The following is an 11,438-nucleotide window of genomic DNA, read 5'->3' as shown; positions in this document are numbered from 1 at the left end:
CAAACATGACATTTCTTTTCGTTTTTTTGTTGAGAATAAATGTCAAATTTTTATGTAAATTGCGATAAACATTGCCTAAAAAAAGTCGTATTTAAAATATGCATTTCATTATTGGTGGGTGTCATTATTATTTTCTCTCCATTTTTTTTTTTGCAACACTTGAGAGATGTTCTTGGACATTTTTTTTTTTAAATTTGACCTAACCCAATTTGATTTGATTGGGCGATATATCGACCAAGTCGAATTAAGTTCATCTAGCTAACCAAGTTAATGAACAGCCCTAATTATTCCTAACATGAATAATTGGCTAATTAGTTCATTGACAAGCAAAGTTTTGGTTTGGGGGTTCTTTGTCATAAAAGTAATTACTTTTCACTTACATCTTTCTAGCTTGATTGTTTTATAATATAATTGAATAATGTTTTTAAAAAAAATTACATTTCATTTTTTAATTAAGACCTAGATGCTTATAAATCCATATAAACTATGGCTATCATATCAATCAATACATTAATATATAAAATTTATAAATATAAACATTATTTACAAATCATGAATAGCGTAATCATCTCAGATTATAGGTGAGAATGAGTCCTACAATATGATTAGATGATATATAAATATATACATATATATAAATATATATATATCTATATTTCAACACTGTAATTACAATGCTGCCCATTCCATTTCATAATTCAATTTACGAGAAATTGTCTTCATCAATTGTGAGAGTGCGAGGCAATCCATCAAAAAGATAGATCGAAAATGACTTCAATGGAACTTCTAACAACCATGCAAGACAACGACATGTGCATGCAATTTCGACCTTCAAGGTAGTGCCTTTTTCCTTAAACTTTTTGCACATTTAAATATAATATAAACTTTATTAACCAAAAGTCATATATGATCAATCCACGGCAAAATTGTCTTGGATTTTGACCGTGAGAACACCCCCTTGAAGACTCTAACAACCATAGTGACATGAGTCGCTTTTAACAGTTTCGACCTTTGGACAAACATTCTCCATATCTTCCTTTAAAATTTCTGTAAATTAATGTATGTGGGTATGGGAAAAAAGTTTTCTTTTTTCCCCTAAAATAGATACGCAAAGTCGAGGAATAATATGCATGAACACTTATAATGACTTCGTCATATATAAATATATATAATATCAAAAGATTAATAAATAACATTATTCTTGAATTTTGAACCGCTTAATTATATAATAAAACCTGCTGAAACCAATAGGAAATCATTAATGTATTAATGGGACAAAAGAGAGGAGACTCGGGTTGCAGACAGATTGGAAGAATATAAAGCATAGTAATTTAAAAGAATACACAAGGAAAGAGACAGTTGAACTACTCTGAACACATTGATAGAAAATCATGAGTGTGAGAGGAAGTAAGATAGAAAATCAACAAGGGGACGAAAGAAAAAAGAGTGAAAATTCACACTAATATTAGTGTAATATAATTTTCAAATAATTGGATTTAATTATTAGAACATTGCTAGTTCCATCCAATATAATCTTAACAAGAGTCTCTTCCTCGTTGTTATAATTGCGTTGTAACAAAAGAAGTGAAATTGAATTAATTGGGCCCTTTAGATATATATGCTTTCAATATACCAGATCAACAGAGGAAGTTAAAGGTCTTGAATTGATATGATGATCGTAGAATTAAATTAATATTTGCACATGATAAAGCATACGAATGAGACTTTTTCTAAAAAGTTTTAAAAGGTTCTCTTTCGCATATTGACACTTATCTAGATAAATAAAAAATGAATAACAAATTAATAGCAACAAATAACAATTTACCTTTTAGAATAAAACACGCCACCACCCTCCTACTTTATCTTAATTACAGAAACATCCCTTCTATTTTAAAGACCTATGTAAAACTCCCTTAAAATTAAATATATGTTACGCAAACCTTCTTCTTATATTTAAGATTCTATTTCCATCTATCCAAACTGTTAGTTGACTATTAAATTACTTTTTGACCAAAATGCCCCTTCTTAACATAATAATTATTTAGACATTTGTATTTTCCAAAAAATATTTTTTATAAAATCAAAAAATAACTCTAATACATATAATTTTAAAATTTCTAATATGTTATACAATTTATTAATTTTATTTAAATAATAAAAATTTACAATTTAATTTTTTTATCACATTCATTAAAATTTATTTACTTTGATTTCTTTTAAATTGTAAAAACATATTTCAAATACATAATTTTTGTTTATCATAAAGTTTAAATGATATAAGTTTGAAATATTTTATAAATTATTTAAATTTATAATTTAAAACTTTTAAATGCGTCTTTGTTACAAAAATGTATAAACATATTTAGTCAAGTATATACATATTTATAAAAAATATTGGTTAAATTTTTAATCAATTCTTTTACATTTGCCTTAACTGAATGAAGTTCGTGTGATTGTAAAAATATAATTTAGGGATTTATTAGAATGAGGAGGTAAAATAGTAAATAAAATTTATTTTAATATAATTTGAGTAAAAATAATATTTTTTAAGATTTTTTTTAGAATATTTCTAACAGTATTAACTAATTGGATCAAACTATATATTTTTAAAATAGAAAGGAGGTCGGTGTAATTGATGCAAACTAAAAAAGTAATCAGAGTATTTTACTCTATCTTTTATATGTTGATTACTATTTTATTGGGAAAAAAATCATATTAGATAATAATTTTTATAAAATTTATGCTTAAACTGATCCTTTAACTAATATCACTACTTTTTGGCCACAGACTAATAAAAAAAGACCGAATTTTCTATGTGATTTCATGTTTTGTGAACTACATATATGATTTTTAATGGGAGAATTTTAATAAAGGACCCCTGTAGCATTTATTTTTCAAATCAGAATCAAAGAATCTTAAAATAAAATGCAGGTTCTGTTCGAGGATTGAAATGAAATAAATGCAAAATGACTGAAATAACCCTGCTTACCAAAGGAAAAAAACCGGAGGAAAGTTGTGACCTTGTCAATCGGAACCAGTTTCAGTGTACTATAATGCTCATCATTATGTTAAAACCTAAACATTCAGATACAGTCTTAATGGTATGGATTTAAAATTTTAAACTAGTAATTTTTAAACTAAAAAATTACAATTAAGAGGCTATATTTATTTTGGATTATATACTTATTAAAAAAATACTTTTAAGAAAACAAAAATACTAAATATTAAATCTTAACTGTTCGTATTAAATTTTAATAGTTAAGATTTGATGAGTTTTATGGTGCTTATTATTATGATAAACACTCAAACTAATTCCCATACCAACTTGTCAAAACTTAAATATCACTTGTTAAATACTTAATCCTTAACACAATACAATTAATAACTTGTCATTTTTCTATTCCGTTATTGTTGTTATTTCTTTTTACAGTACTTAATGATTCTTTATACGACATTTGCAACTTGTTAGGTTCACATTACAACACTACTTTATTAGTCCAACACACACAAGGGAACAAGTTGACAAGTTGTGGACTTTATTTATTTATTTTTGTACCTTTAATTAAGAGGCATAAAGACATATATTTGACCGACATTAATTGGTCCTAAGCTCAGTTTCCATGCACACACTCCAATATTATAGCCTGCGCAATCATGGCAGCAGGCGGCATGATTATGTCCAAAAACTATGCTCTTTTAATCTTTTGGGCGCGCATATGGGATCCATTCAAAAAGAAACAATTAATTAATTGGGAGAATCTTATTGCAAGCTTTGCAAAACGTATCAATTCTGATTTTTGATATAAGAACTTTTAAATTTGATTCTAAGTATAAAATCACAATCCATTTTATTTTTTAAATTTATAACTCATTCTCTAGAGTTTTTCTATTGATTACACATATTAAAAGATTCTATCAAAGGTAGTCATAATTAAAAAGGTACTTTAAAAAAATTAACTCATATTTATTACAAATAACTATTTTAATTAATTTTTTTAATTTATTCAAATTAGTTACCACATATAATGTAATTGCATGAGTTTCCAAATGCTGCTGCTATTGGTTAGAGTGAGATGAGTGTATTTTCACGGAGAGACTTAATGTCGAGCATAATTCCATTTTGTTTCTTACACTGAATTCTTGTGAGGAATTCTCTCTCTAAACACGTCATCATTATTGTGCCACAATTATGTGAACAGAATATCTCTTGGATGATATATAGCAGATTCTATGCTTTTCCTCTTCTTGGCTTTCTTCTTTTTCTTTTTCATCAAAAAAAGATAGACAGCATAAGTTTACGATCAAGATCGAACCAGTAACTTAGCTCCCATTTATAACGAAGTCTTCATACCATTAGATTATAAGGCTATTGGATTTCTTCCCTGACTCTCCGATTTGTTGTTGAAGTAGCTTCGCGTAATTGATGGTTCCACCGTGCTGCTTGTCCATCTATGTATTTCAGTATCGCCTTTTGCTGTAATTGACTTCTTGTTATACTTCCTTTTCTATCCCTATTTATTTCTCCTGATTTGAATTTTCATGTCTTGGTTACTTTGTAGGATAAGTTATATATCTGCAAAAGGTTTAGTCAGCTTATTGTTAAAGTATTTTAATATCCCATAATTATGATCTATCTATTTTATCTAGGTGATATTAAAAAAATTATAAATTAATTCACAATATCATTATCTTGATGAGATAATAGAGATGACTGATGATGACCACTTTCAAGCCAGGAATAGTAGCCGAAAGAGCAATGAATGAGTTTCATGTCTTCTTCGTACAAGATTGTTGTATAGTACTGATCTGATCCTAAATATAAGACTCATTTTGTAATATAAATTACACTATAATATGAATTTTATATTTAAGACCGGAGGTGTGCTTTGTACTCTATCAACATCAGAGTTATCAAAAGACACAAGATTGTAGGAGATCATATATACCTGAGAAGTGCTTGGTTGATGACAGAGACAAGTTGTTCATCGTCATTTATTCACTGCAAAAAGCACCGAGCAATAACACAACATCGATTCATGATCATCAGATAATAAATACAGGGAAAGTGTGTTTTTTTTTCCCTTCCAAATTTCACATAGGAGAAAGATATGGGGAAAGTTAAGATGTTTATAATTAGTTATAAAGGATGAGATTCGTGTCAGATTTTGCGTAACGCACATAGTCCAAAACAAGGAAGCACTATATATGCCTGAACTCCTTTACGTCTCATAATTGACAACTATGAAAATGTGTAAACTTTGATTTCGTTAAGTGTGATATTTAGTCTTGCGAATGAGTTGGAAAGCCAACGGGGCAAAATCAAGCTTTCATCTCCATATAAAGCAACCGATTAAAATGCTTTGGAGTTTATGTTTTATATAAATTGTGTCTTCTTATATTAAAAAAATCCATCAAGATATTTTAGCAAGATATTTATCTGATTCGGAAAATTTATTTCATTTATATTTACAAGCAAGAGACATTTACTTTAGGGTGTGTTTGGATGAAATTAAACCATAGTTTGGAGAATAGCTTCTAAAGAATAGATTCTGAAAAAAATAGATTTTACGAAGAATAGATTTTGTGAAAAAGTGATTTTGAGAAGTGTGAGTGTTTGGATAGTTGTTATTAGAATTATTTTTTATATATACAAATTGGCATAAATTAATGATAATTATAGAAAAAATATATTTTATGATATATTTTAATTTGAAGGAATAAAATTGTTAATAATATATTTTTTATTAACATATATTAATAATATATAAGATAATATAATTAATAAATAATTAATATGTAACAACAAGATACATATCTTATAGGCTCTCACACTCTCCCCTTTTTCCTCCAAAAGTAAAAAATTTCTGCTTTTCTCAAAACCATGATTTTGGAATCAAAACCATGGTTTTGAACCCAAACCATGGTTTTGATTTTTTTAAGGGTGTTTGGTTAACATTTTTCCCAAACCATGATTTGGGTCCCAAAACCATGGTTTTGATTTTTTTAAGGGTGTTTGGCTAACATTTTTCCCAAACCATGATTTGGGTCCCAAAACCATAGTTTGGGGTGCTTGCCAAACACACCCTTAGAGTCATTAGTGTAACAGTAAAGGTAGCCATTATTATAAACTATACAACGAGAAAGTATGCCATTGTCACCACAAAATCTCTCAAGCTTTGAACACCAACCATCAGATAAATAGCCCTTAACGCCAATGATATTCAGCTCGAGCTCCCATTAATGCCAAGGTACAAAACAAGCTATAGAATACTGACTTGGCCACTCGTCTGCAAGATCTTTAGCACTATTATCCCGTCATACTTTAACTAAACGAACAACTATTTTAAGTAGCAAGCAAGCTAACATGAAAAAGGAAGGTGCAAGGAAACTAGACAATTAGGCATCCGTTGATAGTGCCAAAATTAAAAAACATTAAGTTTCTATCAATATCTTCTTTAACATAAACGAGGCATAAAGAACATCGAAACTGTGGTAATGGACCGAACATACTGGTCACGTTTTTCCTGGAAAAAAAAATCCAAAATAAAATGCCAACTCATAACCGTACGGCAGAACGGTTCTGTTGTGTGCTACACAATCAAGACAGGTAATGATCACAGCCTGACAATGAACATATACGGCAAAAAATAAAAACTATGCTCTCTGAAGGCCAACTGACGTACAAATCTGTGGTAGGGAACAATCCATTAGAATATTTTGCTATTGCTATAATTTTCTCTTTTCAAGTTCTACCTAACATCTATATAAATCCACCCGTATGAGATAGTCAAGTCATGCTTTCACCTGAAAATAGAATTCATGTGGAACAATCTGTACATGAATTATGAGACCTAAGCTTTGAAAGTACAAAAATCGGGGAGAAAAATCTCCCTTCCTATGAAACCACCTGCAAGTTCAAGGTTCCAAAAGTAATCTGCTGCTCTGAGAGTTACCGCACATGGGTCATATCATATCTACAACCAAGAAGACCAGCTATAAATGGATGATCTATTCTTCTGGCTTCTTCCCTTGTTACCTTCCTTGTGCAGCTCAGAGCCAGATTCTACTTAAGTGGGAACAGCCGTTCCGTCTCTTGTTCCATCTGACCCGGATAGCTGTTCGTTTGTCTTCCCATTTTCGAGACAAACCATGAGATCTCTTAACTACAAAATTTAAGTGTTTATCAATAGCAGGTCGATTAGATTTTACGTGTGATGTGTACAAATATTAAAAAAATAGACCAGACTTTAAAATTAAATAAATAAGAGAATCGTATATTTCACCTGCTCTTCCAGGGCCCTTATTTTATCATCCTTGAGTTTTACGGCCTTTTTCTCCCTAGGGAGGGAAAAAAAAACGATTTGATCACTGACTAGCTTTTAAAAATTTCAATTTCATACTTCCTACAGCAAGTTGTAGATGTCAAGGGGATACGTGAGCCCCCAAATAGAAAGGCAGGAAAAGAAACATACCTAAAATTAAATCCCAAGGAAAGCAGTCAATAATAGAATGTAATATTGACTGTAATCCTGACAACAAATTCAACTATACCTGACTGTAATCTTGCAGTCATGAACATGCAAGATACGTGTTCATGACGTCATGCATACTGCAGAGATTACACTACAATATCCACTCACAAGTACTGAAGAATCAGAACAAGAATGACAAGAAACAATAGGAGATGGAAAACATGAGATGCATCGGAAAAAAAGTATGACAAAGAACAATGGCAAGAAAGCGTCTTCAAACTAAATTCACATGCAATCAAACCTTAATGTAATTGACAACAAATATGTAATAAAGCAAAACATCTTCAAACAATATTTACACAAGGTAAATTTACTCCTTTCCATATACATCAAAGAATTTCAGTAACCAGTTTTTTGTAGCTTAAATCTCATGAGAAGGTGATATTCAAGAGAGAAGGAAACATTAGAGGAAATGTTAAAAACATACCTTTCTTCAATCTCAAGTATCTTGGCTTTCCAGATCTCCTGATTTTTCAGCAGATTCTCATTTAGCTGCAGACAGAGACAACCACAAATTAACTTCGCATCAGCAACAAAAGTTTCTAATCCTCATGTAGTATTACTGAGACAATACAAAATTCGAGGAACGATTACGTGTCATGGCTTCAATAAATCCAAACAGCTTCTCAAGGATTTCTACTTACATCATCCAAAAATTTCTTCTCCTTATAACATCTGTCAAGCTTGGACTGCAACTTCTGCAGCTTAACAGCAACGGCCTTCTCAACAGCTTTAGAAATTTCTCTTTCAGTTTCTTCTTTTACTTCTTGTAGTAAGGACTCAAAGTACTACAATAAGAATGGGAAAGAGAATTGATACACGTTTAAGATTTCCAAGTCATTTATCCTAGAATAGCATAGCAGCCTAGAAAGAGTCACTTAAAATAAATAAATAAATATGAACTTACTAATTTTTGGTTTTCAAGTTGTGTAGCAAGCAATTCATTGTACTCGTTGACAATCTGTCAAAGAAAATGAGAATTAAAAAAACTCAACAGATAAAAGAAACTAGGCCTAAGATATGAAACAAGTCTTGCAACATTACAGCGTCGACTTTACTGTTAAGTATAGCCTCACTCATAGCATTATCTTCACAGCTGCAACTTCCACATCCAGTGCCTGCATGCTCACAGTGAGAGTTTAACTCAACTAACTTCCCATCAGTTTTGGACAGGATTAGTCTATGAACATAGTTGTCTTTCACATAATCCCATACTCTCTGTGTTTCCACTTCTTGGAAGTAGCAATGCTGTGTCTCTTTCCAGTGTATTTTGGCATGTCCTGCTTTGTATCTAAATAAAGACTTTCTTAGGAATTCCAAAGAACCATAATTGGGAGCAAGTCAAAAAAGGAAGGGAAAGGGCTTGGGAGACAGAGTTCTTACTTTCCACAGCCAACAAACCCACAAATAACGCATATGCTGAGGTTTTCAGTGGTTTGACAAACAAAACATGTAGATTTTTCAGCCTGCTGCTGACAATATCGGCATACCTGGAAAACAATGAAGGAGACCAGTAAATAATTTATTGGCTAATACACACCAAGACTGGATAAATTAACTCTTAACGTCTAACTAATAGAGAAGCTACAGATGAAAGCAACACTAAATTAGAAGGCAAATAGGGCACTAAAACATCCCAACACCAAAAGCAGCCCAACAAGTACAGATGAACTTTTTGCAGTCATGCCCATGCTCTATAACATCCAAGTTTATGTATGGGGAAAAAAACAACGCTAGGGAGAAAATTACAGGACAAGATGAATCCGCCCATTTTGAAATACAGGAACAATGGAAAGAATGATTGCAAATAGTTGTAAGAATTCCACTTGTATCTTGATCCAATCTCTCTGCAGGTAAAGCATTTGTCATTGACATAAACATGTCAGCAAACTTCCTTACATGTGACATTACGGAGTACTTGAAAGAGTTATAACAGCTGGTATATGATATACAAATAAAACTCATCATCACAGATAGACACGTGAACACAAGGCAAAGAGAAGAGAACATACCTAAGCACACTGGACATGCAGGCTGTTCAGTTGAGCTAGCATTAGATGCCTGTGCATGTTCAATCAGGCCAGTGTACTGCACATCCAATGTGAACAGAACACAGCAAACTTCCACCTATGCATAGAAAAGAGAAGCACATAGCAATAACACAAACAGCAAAACACATTCCTAAATATTTATTCATTTACTTTTCCTGGAAATAATGAGTCCCCTGGTTGGGGGGGGGGGGGAAGAGCAAGAAAATAATCATCAACACAAACAAACCTCCATAGATGAGAAACGAAGCCTATTATAATGCTTGTAGAAACCATCTGTAGAATCTTGGTCATCAAAACGAATTAAAACACTGTACTGATCTTCCATCCCATCATTTCTAAATCAACCCGAATGAACAACCAAAGTAAATAAATCGGACAGGAATACAGGAAAAGGAACAAAACAGAACAGAAATTCCTCAGCACATAAATTAACCTGACAATCCGCATCTCTAAGATGTGCTGAATAAATGAACCGCAGAACTGGCAAAAATCTGCATAGGTCATGTGATTTGGCACTCCAAGCACACAGACAAGTGGTTTCCGTCCAACCTTCAACAAATTGAAATTTAATATCATATTATCTGGTCTTCCAAGTCTTTTCACAATGATCAAAGCTAAAGAGTTAAGAATATGAAGCTTCTTTAAAATGAAATTTCTGGGCATAGTCTTAAGAGTGAGGTCAGTCCTCAGCTGACAACAAATTTAAACTTGAAAATGTGAGGTGACTTGTTCCTTACTTTAATGTATCCTCCCGGAACCACCAGACCCACAATTTTTAATTTTGTTTTAAAAAATTCATCTGCGAGTTATATATAAAATGACATAACTAATCAAATGATCAAGCGTCCACCTACAAATATCTTAGAAAGGTAGCTCTGTTTGAAACCCATCGCATGATCCAGATAAAAAGAATAAATTACAGCTTCTAAATCTGAATTTAACATACCATCAAAACTGACAGAAATAACTTTACATGCATTATGCTAGAATTTATAATGTACCAGCTAAATCAAGGTGGTTAAGAAACTATAGAGGAAATTTGTATTCTCCCTTCCCCAATAATCAACTTCGCATTGAAATAAAACCCCACATAATTTCATTTATCATATATAATTAAAAGAATGCGCTTACAGGAAGATCAGAAGGCGATGAGGACGTGGGATCCTCACGATAGAGATGCATGACGCCTCTAGTCTCCTCGATTCTAGGGTTTCCAGAAGAGAAAGGAAAGGCCTGAGTTAAATTGGACAAGGAGAAGGACGAGGATGAAGATTCACTTCGCTCGCCAGAAACCGCCATTGCTGGTGGCCAGATAATTTCGTCCGACGAGGGCCCACCTATGTCTCCACTCGAACTAGTTGATATCGGCTGCGTCAGTTTCGGTGTACGCTTGAGCCTCGGATTTAGCTTTTGTAACTGGCGGTTCGCCATCCAAACGACGCCAATATTAATGTCGTTTAATGCGTTTTATTTTTACTAAAAAGTAAACAGCTTATAACAAAATACATTTCTACTCGGAGTATCCACTATAGTATTTATAATTTAAAATATCATAAGGTGATATCAAATAGAAAAAACAATATCTAAATTTTATAATGTATAAATTAATGCAATAATGATCAGTAATATATTTTTAATCTTGCGAGGTATTTTAAATGCTAATTTTTTGGGAAAAAATATATATGTAACTCCGTTAAATTTTAGGTGCATTGCATATGACTCCTGTAAACTTTAAATGAAAGTTGCAAATCATCTAAAGAAGGCGTCTTATTTATTTTAACAAGTTTGAAATTTGAAAATAAAATATTATTAATTATTGATAAACTATTATGGTAAATAACTAATGACATATGGT

At 31.6% G+C, this 11,438-nt stretch overlaps 1 pseudogene; it reads right to left on the bottom strand.

Annotated features, from left to right (window-relative positions):
• Positions 1-6,792: 6,792 nt before the first annotated feature.
• Positions 6,793-10,954, bottom strand: LOC114724260 (BRCA1-associated protein-like; annotated as a pseudogene).
• Between the last annotated feature and the right edge of the window lie 484 nt (positions 10,955-11,438).

The sequence above is a fragment of the Neltuma alba genome, unplaced genomic scaffold (assembly GCF_004799145.2).
Source record: "Neltuma alba isolate B1F8T4 unplaced genomic scaffold, ASM479914v2 tig00012182_pilon, whole genome shotgun sequence".
NCBI lineage: Eukaryota > Viridiplantae > Streptophyta > Magnoliopsida > Fabales > Fabaceae > Neltuma > Neltuma alba.
The sequence above is the reverse complement of the archived record's forward strand: the minus strand, read 5'-3'. Positions and strand labels throughout refer to the sequence as shown.